General features: G+C 42.2%; 3 non-coding genes across 3 annotated transcripts; 2 read left to right on the plus strand and 1 right to left on the minus strand.

Moving 5' to 3' along the window:
- Positions 1–630: 630 nt before the first annotated feature.
- TRNAC-GCA (transfer RNA cysteine (anticodon GCA)) lies at positions 631–702 on the plus strand. Its single transcript has one exon. It is a non-coding gene; the product is annotated as a tRNA-Cys (tRNA).
- A 501-nt stretch (positions 703–1,203) lies between these two features.
- Positions 1,204–1,275, plus strand: TRNAC-GCA (transfer RNA cysteine (anticodon GCA)). The gene has a single exon. It is a non-coding gene; the product is annotated as a tRNA-Cys (tRNA).
- A 15,845-nt stretch (positions 1,276–17,120) lies between these two features.
- On the minus strand, positions 17,121–17,192 carry TRNAC-GCA (transfer RNA cysteine (anticodon GCA)). The gene has a single exon. It is a non-coding gene; the product is annotated as a tRNA-Cys (tRNA).
- Positions 17,193–19,576: the final 2,384 nt, after the last annotated feature.

Genomic DNA, 19,576 nt, shown 5'->3' on the forward strand with positions numbered 1-19,576 from the left:
TGCTATGAATCAGGAAGTGCCCTCTAGTGGCTGTCTAGTAGACAGCCACTAGAGGTGGAGTTAACCCTGCAATGTAAATATTGCAGTTTATAAAAAACCTGCAATAATTACACTTGCAGGGTTAAGAGTAGTGGGAGTTGGCACCCAGACCACTCCAATGGGCAGAAGTGGTCTGGGTGCCTGGAGTGTCCCTTTAAGGTGTATCCTTAACACATAACAATAATAATAATTTGCGATTTTTATAGCGCTTTTCTCCCTGTGAGACTCAAAGCACTTTACAAGTATAACACTTACTTATATCCAGTATATTTATTATGATAGATAAATGGCTAGGAAATATAACTTAGCTAACACAAGGCGTTTATTCACTAAACTCTAAATTGGGGCTAATTGTAATCCAAATGGCAAAACCTAGGCTAAAATAGCCTATATTCGCAGCTTGGCTACTTTGTAACTAAATCATCCCATTTCGATTACTGTTTGATACAATGTCATGATGGGTAAATAAACCCCAATTTCTTAATGAAAAAAACAAGAGTAACATTCGATGTGAACCTATGTAACTCAGTACAGTTACATACTGTGTTGGTTTCCACAATACAATTTCCTGTTTTGCCTTATATGTACAAAGGGGGTATAGCTCAGTGGTAGAGCATTCGACTGCAGATCGAGAGGTCCCTGGTTCAAATCCGGGTGCCCCCTTCAATATTTTTTTTTTATTTCCCCCTTACTCATATAAATAGTTCCCTTCTGAAATAAAACTAGATAATTAACTATAGATTTCGCTTTTCATCTCTTGTCATTTAAATACTGAGCAAACATTTTAAGCAAAAGCACCTTGAGGTTTAATTTAATCAATGCTATTTGCATTGACACTTTCAGGTCTCACAGGGTATATAGCTAGTTAAGGTAGGTTGATAGAACTATTGAGCAACCCATGGCCAATGTGCTGTTCAGGGAAAAGCACACTTACCTAAGCCCTTATTTTATTTGGGTAACAAAAAACAGAGTTGTCTGTATTAAAAGGTTTGTGTGGTTGTATAAGCCAGATACATAAGTTGCTTTGTAGCAAAGAGAAATGTTTATATAATGCCACTTTTCATTAGTAAAAAACTATAAACCTAGCGAACTAAAGTACAGTCTTGAAGAAAAAAAAACAAATCCGGATGCAGTGATGTCTTTTATACGTATATGCATGGAGCAGGGGGTATAGCTCAGTGGTAGAGCATTCGACTGCAGATCGAGAGGTCCCTGGTTCAAATCCGGGTGCCCCCTTTATGTGGATTTTAGCTAGTTTATCTCCGTGGGTTTATGATCAAACACAAAATAATCTAATTTGTAGAAAGGGGTAGATAGTAGATGGGGTTCTTTTAAAATGAATGATTTTCACATTTAAAGGACATTAATAGGCACCCAGACCACTTCAGTTCAATGAGGTTTGAGTCTCATCTAGTTTCGTTTTAACTCTGCATCTGTAACTGTATCCAGTTTCCATGATTTTTCCATGATTTTCAGATTCTCAGTGAGAAAATCCCACTGAAATGAGTCCAGCTTCATATCAGATCCTAATGCTTTCCTATGGGCGGATTTGAATGCGTGTGGCTCTGGCCGCGCATGCTCATTCGGCTCCACTTGGGAGCTGACGTCAGCAAGGGGTGGACAGGTTACCAGCGCCGAGGGAGGTAACCTGTGGGAGGGGGACATGACTATTCCAGATCAGCTATTTTGACCTTAATGGGATTCTATAGTGTAAGTCACTGCAAGGGTTAATTAACCCTTTTAACACTTACCAGATTACAGCAAACGCATTATGCCCTCCCGTATGTCCTAATGCACAACTTGAGGACGTCCCGTGTCAGTTAGCCAACCAAAACTCGCTTAACCACCTGGATGTGCTTCTAGTGGCTGTCTGATTGACAACCACTAGTGGCAGTCTTAGTCCTGCAATGTAATTCTTGCAGTTTCTCAAAAACATTGCACCCAAACCACTTTAATGAGATGAAGTGGTCCTGGTGCCTATAGTGTCCCTTTAAATTTTAAATTCACTTTGAATTCACCTTCACTTTTCACTGTAGTGAATAACCCTGATAGATAAATATCCCACATAGCTGACTTGGAGATTATTTCCAGTTCGCCTATTTGGACTTTAAATGTAAATTCATTTCAAATTTACGGTAAGTCTTACTTTAGCGAACAACTAATTTACATTGTTATGCACTAAAGTTAATGTTAAAAGTTAATGGAAAGGTAAATTTTAAAAAATGGGCAAAAAAAGCTTAGTTAAAATTATTATCCTTGTCAATTCTGTTTCAGTTTGGTTATTTTGGAATTTCAAATTCACTTTGAAGTCCTGACAATTCTTACTTTAGCAAGTAACCCTGTATGGTTAGACTGTGCTCATCTCTAACTCAGGTAATTGATCTTAGAATATGGCAAAAGGAAAAACTGAGCTCCCTGTACCACGGCTGGATACCTTCGCCAAGCTCATTTCCTAGCTGAAACCGGGAAACTTCAAGCACTTCTGCCCCAGTTGCCGCAGCTTGACTGGGGTCCTTCTGGAGCTTTTTCCACCTAACCAGGCTGCAGCTCTCCTTCCAGGCAGGTATCGTCCCCTCTGCCTATTACGCTGCAGCCCTTCTTCCAGACAGGTATCGCCCCCTTTGCCTATTCCGCTTCAGCTCTGCTTACAGTGACCAACCGTAGGGGTTAGAGAGGGGATGTGTTAGAGAGGGGATGCTGTGTGTGTGTGAGGGTGCAGTGTGTGTGTGTGTGTGAGAGAGAGAGAGTGCTGTGTGTGTGTGTGAATATGTTTTTCGAGGGATTGTGTGTTGGGGGGAGCCAGGTTAATGTCAATATATGTATTTCTTTTTTTTTAATTAAAGGGACACTATAGTCACCTGAACAACTTTAGCTTAATGAAGCAGTTGTGGTGTATAGATCATGCCCCTGCAGCCTCACTGCTCAATCCTCTGCCATTTAGGAGTTAAATCCCTTTGTTTATGAACCCTAGTCACACCTCCCTGCATGTGACTTGCATCGCCTTCCATAAACACTACCTGTAAAGAGAGCCCTATTTAGGCTTTCTTTATTGCAAGTTCTGTTTAACTAAGATTTTCTTATCCCCTGCTATGTTAATAGCTTGCTAGACCCTGCAAGAGCCTCCTGTATGTGATTAAAGTTCAATTTAGAGATTGAGATACAATTATTTAAGGTAAATTACATCTGTTTGAAAGTGAAACCAGTTTTTTTTTTTTTTCCACGCAGGCTCTGTCAATCATAGCCAGGGGAGGTGTGGCTAGGGCTGCATAAACAGAAACAAAGTGATTTAACTCCTAAATGACAGTGAATTGAGCAGTGAAATTGCAGGGGAATGATCTATACACTAAAAAACCTTTATTTAGCTCAAGTAATTTAGGTGACTATAGTGTTCCTTTAAAAAAAACAAGCATTGTATCCCCCCTCCCGTCTTACCTTATGCCTGGGAGGGAGGACCTTGCTGCAATCCCTGGTGGTCCTAGTGGTGGGTGAACTCTAGCCTGCGTGAGACCGGAGGGTTGCCATTGCAACGCTCCGAATCTCGCAAGAGGAACCCAGTGGTGCTGCAACATAGAGCTCCTCCCGCTCCTCTCCTGTCTCCTTCCCCAGCCAGCGGCCACATTTCACTGCCTGTGGGCCATTGAGGTAGATCTTTGATCTCACCACCGGCTCGTCATGGAATACATCAGGGCCGGCGCTCGGATAGTGCGGGCCCTGCATGGACGGCCAGGGAGATCCTGTGACCTCCCCTGCCGGCCACAACCCATAGCCATCGTGGCCCACCGGTCATTTGCCAGTCCGGGCCTGCAGGTATTCCATATTGCTGTTGCTACCAACAGATGGAGCTATACAGGCTCCATAGCCAAATCCACCTAGTTGGTAGCAATCCTCAGCATGACAGGAGAGCAGACAAAACATTTAACACTAAATATTTTACACACACCCTGCACCTATAATGGGCACAGGGTGACTAAAATAGAAGAATAGTCCAGGGACCTACATAAATAAGTTGAAAAAAGAGGAATTCCACCCCAGCGCTTATCAAAAAAGACCCAACGCAGTGCCTTGGCTCCGGTCCTGAAGTAGGCCCAAATCTGGCGGATGCGACGGACCCACTTCAGGCCGGCGAACGCAGCAAGAACCAACTAAATATTAGCCCTCAAAGACCTACCCTCGTGTTGTCCAGGGAGCTGGTTTACAGCGTGAAACATTGCTTCCTTTCCCTGACCTAGCCTGCTGCATCTCCTGAGTTTGCCACGATCTCCTGGAGGAGCCTGCTTGCCAGCCTCCTGCCCACAGACTATGTGCCCTGCAGGGAAACCTGTAAAAGACTACCGAACTTGAACGACTGTTAGCACTGATTTCCCTGGAACTGTTTTGGGCATGTGGCCATGCTTGTGGTTGGTCAAAACTATGACTACAAGGAAATTCCTGAACCCCTGAACTGATCAGGGTGATTTTTGGATATGGTGTTCACTCAGATCGGGGCTATCAGGGGATGTGACTTGTGTGGGGTTTTGTGTGTTTGTAAGGTACTTTTTGGGGTTTCATAAAATTGTATGTTTTTTTATATACAGAAACAGATAGTAATAGATAGAAATAGGCAGTGTGTGTGTGTGTGTGTGTTTAACAATTTTTCAATGTGTGTGTTTGTGTACAAACACTATATATAGAGATATCTCTATATATAGTGTTTGTATACTATATACTTTGGGCTGGAGGGTTGCCGTAGGGGGGGGGGGGGGCATAGACAGCTAGCTATACATATATACTCTGTTCCTATTTGGGACCCTTTTACTGTGAATGGTAGCTCTATGCCTTATAGACTTATACAGATTTTTACTATATTTCTTGGCATGTAAGCTACTTTTCTAACTTGAGTTGTTATAGGGTCTTTGGTTCAGGTAGGAACTAGCTTTGTGCGGTGCTGAGGTATTAGGGGCAGATGCTAGTTTAATGGCTGTGTGGTATGGTGGGAATGGAATAGTGGTTGCTACAATAGCCTGGAGATACCTCCCTTCTGCTTTGATCCTGATTAATCTTCAATTAGTAGACATCTAGGGTTGTTTTTTTTTCTCCACCTGCTCTCTGTGTTGGAATTTAGACCACTTTCCCCCTTCCTTATCACCACTTATGTGCCTCTATAGTGGAATGTCTGTCTGCACCCTATGGTGTTTCCCTATACCTAATATACATATATACTGTGTTCCTATTTGGGACCCTTTCACTGTGAATAGTACCTCTATGCATTATGGACTAATCAAGGTTTTTACTATATTTCTTGGCATGTAAGCTACTTATCTAACCTAAGTTGTACCTATTCCTAGACATTCACTTCCATTTGGAGTGAACGCCTTGGATATTGTTTTGATTCAATGCTATTAGAAAAAGTTTTCAAATGATTTATCTACAAAAATTCCCATTTCATTTATGACAAAGGGAAACTAAAGGCACCAGGACCACTTCATCTCAATGAAGTGGTCTAGGTGCAGTGTCCCTCTCTTTTCAAGCCTGTAATGTAAAATATTGCCGTTACTGTAGGAAAGACAATGTTTACATTACAGGGTTAACACTCATCCAGTGGCTGTCAGGAAGACAGACCACTAGAGGTACTTCCTCTACTAGGAGTCTAATGCCTCGTTTCCACTGAGCGGATCGGTTCGGGTCGGTACAGTTTGGAAGGTTTTGAATGGTCCGGCCTATTCCGGCGAGCGTTTCCACTGCAAGTTGGAACGCCTGCGGGCTTGCGTGGTTTACGCCAAATGCCTAGTGTGGCGTCACACTAGAGCGACAACATACGTGACGCTACAAATAACAATAATGGAGGTCATCCAGCAGCTCGTCTTTGCTCTATTTGGCTTTTGGTTCTTTGAAATCAAAGTACATGCTGCACTTTATGAGAGAAGGTTGCGAGCAGCGAAGAGAAACACAGCAGAAAAGAGAAGAAAACTTATGGCTTGGGTCTTGAGCCGGGAGGAGAAGTACACCTTTGTGCGGCAAAGACAAAGACGGCAGCGCTATAGTGTAAGCAACTTTATGCCATTTGTCATGTAGTTCTACACGTATTAAAAAATAAAAATAATAAAAATAATACAGAATATGTAAAAAATCGAATATAAGATGGGAAGGATATACATTATGTATTTAACAGCATACATGTTGCACACATATGTAAAAATCAAGAATTACACCTTATACATAAATACTCCTTATGTTATTTATGTTGCTCGCTTTTATACATGATGCTATCTGTCCGTGTAAAGTATTTTATGTTGTATTATTAGTGATATGGTAACATCTGTCCTTTTCTTTTTTTTTTTTTTAGATGCTTCTCCTTTTGTCAAAACAGCGCTGCCGACCAGTCATTTGGGCTTCCGCCGCGCCAATGAGTGGTGGGATGTGACCGTCCCTGGATTCACACACACACAGTGGGTGCACGATTTCAGAATGTCGGAGGAAACATTTTTATACCTTTGTGCAAAGCTACGTCCAGCGATGGAGAAGCAAACCACCAACTTCAGAGCCTGTTTGCCTGTGAGGAAAAGAGTTGCTATTGCACTGTGGAAGCTGACTACCAACAGTGAATACAGAAGTATAGGTCATCTTTTTGGTGTCAGTAAATCATCAGTGTACCGGTGTGTGCAGGACTTCTGTAAGGCTGTATGCACATTGCTAGCTCCTGAAATTATTCATTTTCCGGACTGGCAAAAGCTTAAAGACATGGCTGACTACTTTGAGAACAGGTGGGGCCTTCCACAGTGTGTTGGTGCTATTGATGGGTCACACATACCAATAATAGCACCACAAGAATACCACACTGACTACTTAAACAGAAAAGGCTGGCATTCCATCATCCTCCAAGGAGTAGTGGATGGAAAAGGACTATTCTGGAGTGTGAACGTAGGAAAGCCTGGGAGCTTGCATGATGCTCGGGTTCTACGACTGTCCACATTTTGGGATTGGGTTGGCCAGGGAGGCCTGTATCCTGTTTGCACTAAGAACATTGGGGGGTGAATGTTGGCTATTATGTGCTCGGGGACTCTGCCTACCCTTTACAAAATTGGCTCCTGAAATTTCCTGACAATGGCCGCCTGACACCAGAACAACAAACCTACAACAAGAAAACATCCAGGACACGGGTCGTAGTTGAAAATGCATTCGGAAGACTTAAGGGTAGGTGGCGTTGTCTTATGAAGAGGAATGACAGTGACATTGCACTTGTCAAATCCATGGTGCTTACTTGCTGTGCTCTTCACAATCTTTGTGAAAGACATGGAGAAGACTTCCACCAGGATTGGAATACGTCTGCAGAAGAGCCAGGACGGGTAATTACACAGGATAGCGAATAAGAGTGCAGTGGAATACGTCAGGCTCTCATGCGGCACCTCAACATTTAATTTCTTACCCTGGTTTTATTAATGTTTTATTACGGTTTTATTAAAGTTTTAAGAAAGTTTTAAGAAAGTTTTACATTTAATCAGACACACACAAAAAGTCTCTCCTGTTTTTTATTCAACTAAAAAAGTGATCTTTCAAAATATACTTACAAGTACAGAGTAAAAAAATATATTTACAAATAAACCTTTTTTACAAAAAACAAATATAAATATATTTATCAAAAAATAAAAATAAAAAAAGTGTACAGGTCCTGTGCTAGCTGAAAGGCACTACTGCCTGGGCGGTGACCTGGGATCACGACTGCCTCCCAGCACTTGAACAAGCTGCCCAAGGACGCCAAGGAAGGCCTGGTTGAAGGTAGCCAACTGCTCAATCTGCTGCCGGGCGATTTCTGCCTCCTGGCGCCTCGCTTCCTGGGCATCCTGACGCAGTGCCTGAAAGCGCCGCTCAGAAAGGTTCTCCATCCTTTCCTGCTGCCTTTCCTCTGCTGCCCGCATATCCTCCATGACTGTGAGCAAATACAGCTGAAACCGTCTCCTATCACCTGGAATATACAAAAGACCATAATAGCGTTTTTTTTTTGTAGCAATTGGTACAAAAAACAGGTGGATATATATTATTTAACATAATGTAAATAAGGAAAAGATGTAACACATGAGAACAGTATAAGCACAAAGTAAAATAAACACAATATACTTAAGATAAGCTCAAAATACAATGAAATTTAAATAGCAGTATATACAGACAATGTACAATTATGATTATGGATTTAATTATGCAAACAAACTACATATAGAAGCATTTTGAGTGAGTTCACAGTTTGCTGTGAATTAAAAGTTAGGAAAATGCACAATTACAATTTTCACTCTGAACATCATGTCTTACCAGTGTGCCGGGGTGCATTGGGCATACTCTGTGGTTGGCTCGGTGTTGACGTCATCTTACTGGTGCTGCTGAACGACGTTGATGGACCATCGTCAGAAACATAAGAAAAGCTTGAGGTATCATTGGAGAGTCCTTCAACTGTATCTGAAAATGCACAGATCAATAGTTCAGTACACTGTACAAATAAAATGTGTTTTTTGGTGCAAATAGTTAATGGTTTTGTGCAGTGAACTTATAAATGGTTAGGAAATGGTTAGGAAAAAAAAAATCTTACCAACGGGTTCTATCATGGATTCGAGAAGTGTAGATGCAGAGTCCAGACCTCCCTCCCTGCCTTGGTTTGCCGGCCTATGACCGTAAATGGCATCCATGGCGTCGTACCACTTCCAAGTACTTCGACTGTTTCCACTACGGCTGTTGGTATCCTTAATTTTTTTATATTGGCCTTTCAGCTTTTTAAGCTTTGCCCTACACTGACCCGATGTCCGTTCAAATCCCTCAGCTGCCATCCGCTGAGAAATATCTTTAGACACCTTTTCATTTCTCACTGATCCATCAAGTTCACTCTGAATAACGCTATCGCCAATTATAGTTAGGAAAGTGGATAGTTCCTGAGCCGACCAGACCTTGCTGTTGTTTGCAGGCATCCTTCTCCTATTATCTGGACTAAACGGCGACGTGGTGTTTGTTTCGCGCTTGCCTTTGACGTGAGCTTTGACATTTTTCTGTCCGCCAATCAGTGGAATGTATTGTGTGACACCAGTAGCTCCGCCCTAACCGTACCGTACCATTTCCTATGGCCCTACATCTGAAGGGGGACCATGAATGGTGCGGTTTGGTTCGGTTGTATGGGCCACTTTCATAATGGAAACACTCAAAATAGCGTACCGAACCGACCCGAACTGATCCGCTCAGTGGAAACGAGGCATAAGTTATAGATCAAATATTGCTTGTAGAGCAGTATTTGATTGGCTCAATGAGACATTTTGCCGGCATGCACGTAAACCTCCCAATGCTTCCCTATGAGGAAGCATTGGATTAGCTGAGATCATCAATCTCGATGATCTCAGCAACAATGGTGGGACGGCATCTCCGAGAGGGCTGAAAGCTAAGTAAATCTCACCTTTTTGAATCCTCACGGGGAGGGGCATCAAGATAGGTAGCAGGAAACTATAGCATTAAGAATACATGGTATTTCTTTAACCCCTTAAGGACCGGACTTTTTTTGCGATGTTGTACATTTGCGACCAGGCATCTTTTTGACACTTTTGTGGTGGTTGTATTTAGCTGTAATTTTCCGCTCTCTCATTTACTGTTCCCATACAAATTATATATTGTTTTTTTCAGGACAAAAGGGGCTTTCTTTACATACCATTATTTATATAATCTCATGTAATTTAATTTTTCAAAAATGAAAAAATATGATGAAAAATTTAAAAAAATACATGTTTTTTGACTTTTATGTAAAAAATCTTTTACTCATCTACAAAAGCGAATGAAAAAAACTGCTAAATAGATTCAAAATTTTGTCCTGAGTTTAAAAATACCCAGTGTTTACATGCTTTTTGCTATTTTTTTGCATGTTATAGGGCTATAGGTACAAGTAGGATATTGCGGTTTCAAAACCTATATTTTTAAAATGTATCAATAGTGACATTGTAACACTATTATCTGTCATAAATCGCTAAATAACACCCCACATGTACATATATTTTTTAAAGTAGACAACCCAGGGTATTCAATATGGGGTATGTCCAGACTTTTTTAGTAGCCACTTAGTCGCAAACACTGGCCAAAGTTAGCGTTCATATTTGTTTGTGTGTGAAAAAAGTAAAAACCTAAATTGAACGCTAATTTTGGCCAGTGTTTGTGACTAAGTGGTTACTAAAAAAGACTGGACATACCCCATTTGCAATACCTTGGGTTGTCTTCTTTTGCAAATGGTATGCCATCATGAGGGTAATTCTCATTCCTGGGCTACCATACGCTCTCAAAGGCAACATAACCAACCTGGCCATTTTCAATGTAAAAATATGACCCATATATTTGACCCTGTAACTTTCAAAAACGCTATAAAACCTGTACATGGGGGGTACTGTTATACCCAGGAGACTTTGCTGAACACAAATATTAGTGTTTCAAAACTGGAAAATGTATCACAACAATTATATCATCAGTAAAAGTGCTGTTTGTGTGTGAAAAATGCAAAAAAAGTCACTTTCACTGACAATATCATCGCTGTGATATGTTTTACTGTTTTGAATCACTAATATTTGTGTTCAGCGAAGTCTCCCGAGTAAAACAGTACCCCCCATGTACAGGTTTTAGGGTGTCGCAGAACGTTACAGGGTAAAATACAGTGATAGCAAATTAAATTCTCTGGACTTTCGGCCTGGGTTGGCAGGCAGGTCCCTTAAATTGCAATCAATAAAATAACTTAATTATGTAAAAATATTACATAAATACGCACGTAGAATTTAAATATATATGCATATTTATATATTTGAAGTCTACGTGTATATTTATATAATTATTTATGTAATTTTGTATATGTGTCAGGATCGGGACAGGGATCCAACACGCAGAGTACAAACAGTAGCCAGATACGTATACCGGTCCTTAGAATGGCCGGACTAACGTAAGTAGTACAGTAAAGAATGGTCAAAGACAAGCCGAGGTCGAGGGAACGAGAAGACAGGTAAGCGAGAGACAAGCCGGGTCAGAGGGAAAACAGAGATAAGCAGAATAGTACAACAAGCCGGGTCAAAACCAAAGAGAATACTAGAATACAAGAGCACTGAGTGACTAGACAAGCTAGAACCACGACAGGGCAATGAGCTGACGAGTGAAGCAAGCTTAAATACCCTGAGTCCGGAGAGTAGACACGCCTCAGCTGAGTGCTGATAGGATAAAGCCAATAGAGTGGCAGGTCGCTCGGGATAGCGTCAGGACGTCACGTATCGAGCGTCATGTTAGAAAAGGAAGCGGATCCCTTGCGGCCAGCGTTAGAATGACTGGATGGACCGCGAGGAACGGGAGATATGGCGTGTCTAGACGGATAAACAACTAAGTCTCTACCCTTCTCAAAGGTAGAGACCTCAGGTACCCTGACAGTACCCCCCCTCTCAGATACGCCCACCGGGCGGAAGGAACCGGGACGAGATGGGAAGCGGGAGTGAAACGCCCTGCGGAGACGAGGAGCATGGACGTCCTCCTGAGGTACCCAACTCCTCTCCTCAGGACCATATCCCTTCCAGTTGACCAGATACTGTAATTTTCCCCGGGACAATCGGGAATTGATAATGGAGTTAACCTCGTACTCCTCCTGACCGTCCACCTGAACAGAACGAGGTGAGGAAACCGCAGAGGAGAATCTGTTGCAAATCAGTGGTTTCAGCAAGGACACATGAAACGAGTTGGGAATGCGTAAGGCCGACGGCAGAGCTAGGCGATACGCAACCGGGTTGATACGAGACAAAACCCTGTAAGGGCCTATGTACCGAGGCGCAAATTTCATAGAGGGAACTTTTAAACGAATGTTCCTAGTACTCAGCCATACTCTATCCCCAGGGACAAAAACTGGAGCCGCCCTTCTGTGTTTATCAGCGTGTTTTTTGAACAACATAGAATTATGCAGGAGAATCTGACGAGTCTGATCCCACAACTTCTTCAGATTGGCGACATGATCATCAACCGACGGTACTCCTTGGGAAGAAGAGACCGAAGGAAAAATGGAGGGATGAAAGCCATAGTTCATGAAGAAGGGGCTGGAACGAGTAGAATCACAAACGAGATTATTGTGTGCGAACTCTGCCCAAGGAATCAAACCGACCCAATCATCCTGGTGTTCGGAAACAAAGCAGCGCAGATATTGTTCAATCTTTTGATTAGTACGCTCAGCGGCTCCGTTAGACTGAGGGTGATATGCAGAGGAAAAGTTCAATTTGATGCCTAATTGGGAACAGAAGGATCTCCAGAATCGTGAGACAAATTGAGAGCCTCTATCAGAAACGATTTCAGAAGGTATCCCATGTAAGCGAAAAACCTCTCTCGCAAAAATCTCCGCCAATTCAGGAGACGAGGGAAGTTTAGGCAACGGTACAAAATGAGCCATCTTAGTGAACCTATCCACCACCGTGAGAATAACAGTCTGTCTCTTGGAGGCAGGTAAATCCACAATAAAGTCCATGGCCAAACAGGACCATGGTTTCTCAGGAATGTCCAAGGGGAGCAACAAACCACAGGGAGATGCGTGAGGCTGTTTAGTCCTGGTACAAGTCTCGCAAGCCCCGACAAACTCCTTAATATCCTTTCGTAAGGAAGGCCACCAGAAATCCTTGGAGATCAGGGAATAAGTCTTGCGAATGCCAGGATGGCCAGCCACCTTGCTTTCGTGGAAACACTGTAAGAGCTCCAGTTGGAGTTCAGGAGGAACAAATTTTCTTCCCTCAGGAGTCTGTCCAGGTGCCAGATGCTGTAAGTTCAAGATCTGGGCAAGCAGCGGAGAATGGATTTTGAGACTTGTGTTAGCAATAATGTTGCATTGGGGTACAATAGAGGACAGAACCGGTTCAGAAGAGGCCAAAGGTTCATATTGGCGAGATAGGGCATCGGCTTTAGAATTCTTTGAACCAGGCCTATAAGTAAGAACGTAGTTGAAATGGGTGAGGAATAACGACCAACGAGCTTGCCTGGAAGACAATCGCTTGGCCTCTCCAATATAGGACAAGTTTTTGTGATCCGTTAAAATAGTAACAGGATGTAATGTCCCTTCCAATAAATGTCTCCATTCTTTTAAAGCTTTGATAACAGCTAGTAGTTCTCTGTCCCCAATGTCATATCTGCTCTCCGCACCAGACAATTTTTTAGAGAAAAATCCACATGGATGTAATGGTTTATCCACACCTAGCCTTTGGGATAGAATAGCACCTACGCCAGTCTCCGAGGCGTCTACCTCAAGTAGGAAAGGAAGAGTGGTATTAGGGTGAACCAAAATTGGGGCGGAAGCAAAAAGCTCCTTGAGAGTTTTGAAAGCAAGGAGAGCTTCCGTAGACCAATTCTTAGTATCAGCCCCCTGTTTGGTCATATTGGTGATAGGCGCAATAATCGAAGAGTAACCTTTAATAAAGCGCCTATAGTAATTGGAGAACCCAATAAATCTCTGAACGGCCTTGAGACCCTTGGGTAGAGGCCAATCCAGAATGGACTGGAGTTTATCCGGGTCCATCTTAAATCCCTCCCCAGAGATCACATAACCGAGGAAATTTACTTGGGATTGATCGAAACTACATTTCTCCAATTTGCAGTACAGACCATGTTGAAGAAGTTTGTGCAAAACCCTTCTGACCTGTTCGTGGTGAGTCACAATCTCTCTAGAATGTATGAGTATATCGTCCAGGTATACAATAACACACTCCTGCTGAAATTCCCTAAGAACCTCATTTATCAGATCCTGGAATACAGCCGGTGCATTACATAACCCAAAAGGCATAACTGTATATTCATAGTGACCGTAGCGAGTATTGAATGCCGTCATCCACTCGTGTCCCTGCTGGACTCTCACCAAGTTATATGCCCCTCTGAGATCTAACTTGGTGAAAATGGTAGAACCCTTTAAACGATCAAAGAGTTCGGTAATCAAAGGAATGGGATAAGCATTCCTAATGGTTATCTTGTTTAAACCTCGATAATCAATACAAGGCCTAAGTGAACCATCCTTCTTTTTAACAAAAAAAAATCCAGCCCCGGCAGGGGAGGAGGATCTCCTAATGAATCCCTTGTCTAAATTCTCGTGAATATACTCCTCTAGAACTGAATTCTCTTTAGTAGATAACGGGTATACATGTCCCCTGGGAGGCATGGTACCAGGGAGTAGGTTAATCTTGCAATCAAAGGATCTGTGTGGAGGTAAGGTATCGGCTCTCCTTTTATCAAATACTGCCTTTAAATCCAGGTACTGAGGCGGTATTTGAGTCTCAGTAGGATTAGAGGAGTTAGCCGACGTGTTCGCCAGACAAAGGGGCGAGACCCTCCGCAAACATTTCTCTTGACAACTCTGACCCCATGAAATTATCTCCCCTAACTCCAAATTAATGATAGGGTTGTGTCTCTTTAACCAGGAGTACCCCAGGACTATGGGAATAGAAGGAGAGGAAATGATCAACAGGGATAGGTCTTCCTCATGCAAGATACCAACAGTTAAATTAACAGGTATGGTCTCACGGAAAATAACAGGCTCAAGTAAAGGTCTACCATCTATGGCCTCAACGGCCAGAGGTGTCTCCCTTAACTGGGATGGGATAGTATGCTTGTTAACAAAAACTTGATCGATAAAGCTCTCAGCAGCTCCAGAATCAATCAAAGCCATGGTTTTTACTACTCCCTTCTCCCAAGTCAAAGAAACGGGTAGCAGAAGCCTGTGATCTTTATAATTGTGAACAGAGGACAAAATAGATACACCCAAGGCCTGTCCTCTAGAGAAACTTAGGTGCGAGCGTTTCCCGAACGATTGGGACAATTTAGGCGTAGATGACCTCTGTCTCCACAGTACATACATAAACCCTCCCTTCTCCTGTGCTGTCTCTCCTCCTCTGTGAGGTGAGTATTACCTATCTGCATAGGCTCAGGAAAACGTGAGGTTTCGATCTCAGAATTTCGAAATGCAGGAGCTAGTTTAAAGGGGGGTCTACGAGTTCTATCTCGAGTGTTCTGCCTCTCTCTTAAGCGTTCATCAATGCGAGAGATAAAAGAAATTAGATCCTCCAAATTCTCAGGGAGCTCTCTAGTAGCAACCTCGTCAAGGATTACATCTGACAACCCATTTAAAAATACATCTATATAAGCCTGTTCGTTCCAGTTAACCTCTGCCGCCAAGGATCTGAACTCTAGTGCATAATCCACAAGTGTTCGATTTTCCTGTCTAAGGCGCAACAGTAACCTAGCTGCATTGACCTTCCTACCAGGGGGGTCAAAAGTTCTTTTAAAAGCAGCTACAAAGGCATTATAGTTATAGACTAACGGATTATCATTCTCCCATAAAGGATTAGCCCATCGTAGAGCCTTCTCAATGAGTAACGTAACAATAAATCCAACCTTCGCTCTATCTGTAGGATAGGAGCGGGGTTGTAATTCGAAATGGATGCTGATCTGGTTCAAAAAGCCACGACACTTCTCAGGAGAACCGCCATAACGTACTGGTGGAGTAATACGAGAAGAAGCACCAACAGTAGCTACTTCTAGACCTGAACTTACAGGAGAGATCGAAGGAGTACGTGTCTCCTCTGGTGGGTTACTAGCACGAGACAATAGTGCCTGTAGTGCTAGGGCCATCTGATCCATCCTGTGTTCCATGGCGTCAAACCTGGGGTCGGAAGAACCAAGCTGACTGTTTGTACCTGCAGGATCCATTGGCCCTGTCGTAATGTCAGTATCGGGACAGGGATCCAACACGCAGAGTACAAACAGTAGCCAGATACGTATACCGGTCCTTAGAATGGCCGGACTAACGTAAGTAGTACAGTAAAGAATGGTCAAAGACAAGCCGAGGTCGAGGGAACGAGAAGACAGGTAAGCGAGAGACAAGCCGGGTCAGAGGGAAAACAGAGATAAGCAGAATAGTACAACAAGCCGGGTCAAAACCAAAGAGAATACTAGAATACAAGAGCACTGAGTGACTAGACAAGCTAGAACCACGACAGGGCAATGAGCTGACGAGTGAAGCAAGCTTAAATACCCTGAGTCCGGAGAGTAGACACGCCTCAGCTGAGTGCTGATAGGATAAAGCCAATAGAGTGGCAGGTCGCTCGGGATAGCGTCAGGACGTCACGTATCGAGCGTCATGTTAGAAAAGGAAGCGGATCCCTTGCGGCCAGCGTTAGAATGACTGGATGGACCGCGAGGAACGGGAGATATGGCGTGTCTAGACGGATAAACAACTAAGTCTCTACCCTTCTCAAAGGTAGAGACCTCAGGTACCCTGACAATATGGACATATGAATAGTTCGTATTCTTTTTATTTATTTATATATACATAGATATATATACAATTTCATTCTAAGTGTATTTTGATATAAATATATATTAATATCAAAATACAGTTAGAATAAAATTTCGTATAGATATATAATTTTTTTTTAAATTTTTATTATTATTTTTAATTTTTTTAGTTTAATTTAAATTACTTATTATTTGTAGTTTATAATATATATATATACAATATATATAGTTATTATATATATTATATATATACACACGTGTGTAATTTAATTACAAGTGTATTTTTATATTAATATATGTACATATTAATATAAAAATACACTTAGTATGACATTATATATATGATATTTAGACGTATATTATATATATATAATATACGTCTATATATCATATATATATATACACATATATAATTATTATTTTTATTTATTAACTTTAAACTTTATTTTTTTTATGATTTTACACTAAGCAGGGAGACTGCCTGTCAGCACAGACAGTCCCCCTGCAGACAGAGACTAGGACACCTATTGTGACCATGTGGTCGCCCTGTTGGGCGATCACATGGCCACAGGGGTCCTAATCCGCCATGGGGAGACTGTCTGGGCTGCAGGCAGTCTCCCCACAACGGGAGCACCGCCGATCGCCGCCGGGGGAACGACGGCGATCGGGTAAGTACATTGGACCGTTAGGACGGTTCAGGACCGTCCTCGGTCGGCAATGCAAAAATGCCGATGACGGTCCTGAACCGTCCTCGGCTGCATATAATATGAAGGCCCAAGTTATAAGGATGGTAAACAAAGAAAACAAGGGGGCACCCGGATTTGAACCAGGGACCTCTCGATCTGCAGTCGAATGCTCTACCACTGAGCTATACCCCCAGTTAATAACATAATTTCTCTACAGTAGGTCTCTACAGTAAGAACAATGACATGTGTAAATAGTGTGACATTAATGAAGCAGAAATACAAATAGTGGCACAAATGTAAATCAACAATAAAATAACTTAAAGGAGAGGGTGGAGACAATATCCTAGTAGTTCAGACTCTGCCAGGATTATACACAAAAAAGTGTGAATTGCTTGGAATTGAAAGTACATTTCAAGTTTTAGGCCAAAAGTCAGATTTGTTTTCATTTTCTCTAGGTTTGGCCTAAATTTTTGAATTCACTATCAAGGTATATACTTAAATGGAAATTGGAGTGAATTAAAACTTAAAGGGACACTATAGGCACCCAGACCACTTCAGCTCATTGAAGGAGTCTGGGTGCACTGTCCCATGTCCCTTAGCCCTGACATTGTAATTATTGCAGTTATTAACTGCAATAAGTATCTTGCAATGTTAATTCCACCTCCATCAGTGGCTGTCTACCAGACTAGAGGCACTTTTTGGTAGTTAGGACTCTTTATCATCTAAAACCCCATAGAAAAGCATTGAGCTTTCATTCATCAGCCAGCGGGCCGCTTTAGGTCAGCCCCGTAGGCTGATGTCAGTGGGAACATGGCAACTAATGCCTCGTTTCCACTGAGCGGATCGGTTCGGTTCAGTTCGGTACGGTTCGCTATTTTGGGTGTTTCCATTATGAAAGTGGTCCATACAAGCGAACCGTACCAATCCATTCAGGGTCCTGCTTCAGATGTAGGGCCATAGGAAATGGAACGGTTCGGTTAGGGTGGAGCTACTATACAATCCATTGATTGGTGGACAGGAAGAGCATTTTTTCTAAACCCCGCATGGCCCTGAAGGTCTGACTTGCAGTGGAAACGCTCACCAGAATGGGCTGGTCCATTCTAAACCTTCCAAAGTGTACCAACCCGAACCGATCCGCTCAGTGGAAACGAGGCATTTGTTTCCCTAGTACTATAATTTCCATTTAAAGCCATTGTAGCCAAACTGGAGACATATCTGGATTGGATAATTTTTCAAGTTCTGCTACTTTGGGCTTAAATTTGTTTGCTATGTTTGCCATAATTTTGAACATTTAATTTAGTAAATAGCCATGCCAATATTTCACTTATATCCTCTAAAAACTGAATATGGACAATTGAATATACATGATCTTTCCTTATGAAAAGCGTTTTGAGTAACATCTACTATGAGAGACACAACAGACAATACACCACCAGCGCAAAAAGTGTAGCAAACAAGAAAATGAATCATAACCTGCAGACTATGCTGGTATATTGGTATCTAATACATATCAATGTATCAAAAAGCCAGCTAATCTGAACGTTTTGTGTGGCATGTATCATCGAAAAACACATTCTAGTTTATGTAAAGGCAACCTACAGGGTGAGTTCTATTGAGCAAGCAATGCACAAGAAAATGTATGCAAGAATGTCAGGTAGACAAAGTGGATTTAATAAATGTATTAACTGGAGATTGCATAGGTCATATGTATGTGCAGATTTCTGCTTGTAATGTACTGTGTTTGAATCTGAGTATAGGGAGTGTGTGCAGCTGTGTGAATGCATGCAGAGTCAACGATAATGATAGTAAAGGGAGATTTGAGGTTTGAGAGGAGTTAATTTCAGAGTTAGACTACATAGAGTGTTAAGAGGATTAAAAGCTTGAGCGGGATTACAGTTCTGGAATAAAATGTATTTATAATTATTCAGTTTAGGGTTAGAGTGGGGTTATATTTAGCATTGGGGTACATGAGGTGATTAAGATAAAGAGTTTTTTTAAGTTTAGGTTTTGGGTGTTTAAATTTGTGGATAATGAAAGAGTTTGTTTGGGTTGGAGGGATAAGGAAAGGGTTGCTTGTTTGTGTTGGGGGGAGGGGTAAGAAATGGGTTTGTTTTTGTTGGGGGGTTAGAAATGGGTTTGTTGGTGCTGTGGGGGGGTAAGGAAATGGTTTGTTTGGATTGGGGGGATAAGGAAAGGGTTTGTTTGGGTTGGAGGGATAAGGAAAGGGTTGTTTGTTTGTGTTGGGGGAGGGGTAAGAAATGGGTTTGTTTTTGTTGGGGGGTAAGAAATGGGTTTGTTTGTGCTGTGGGGGGTGGTAAGGAAATGGTTTGTTTGGGTTGGGGGGATAAGGAAAGGGTTTGTTTGGGTTGGGGGATAAGGAAAGAGTTTGTTTGTGTGTGTGTGGGGGATAAGGAAAGGGTTTGTTTGTGTGTGGGGGGGAAGGGGTAAGGAATGGGTTTTTTGTGTTGTCGGGGGTAAAGAAATAGTTTGTGTTGGGAGGTAAGGAAAGGGTTTGTTTGGGTTGGGGGGGAGAAGGAAATGGTTTGTTTGTGTTGGGGGGGTAAGGAATAGGTTTA

This window comes from Pelobates fuscus, chromosome 6 (genome assembly GCF_036172605.1).
Source record: "Pelobates fuscus isolate aPelFus1 chromosome 6, aPelFus1.pri, whole genome shotgun sequence".
NCBI lineage: Eukaryota > Metazoa > Chordata > Amphibia > Anura > Pelobatidae > Pelobates > Pelobates fuscus.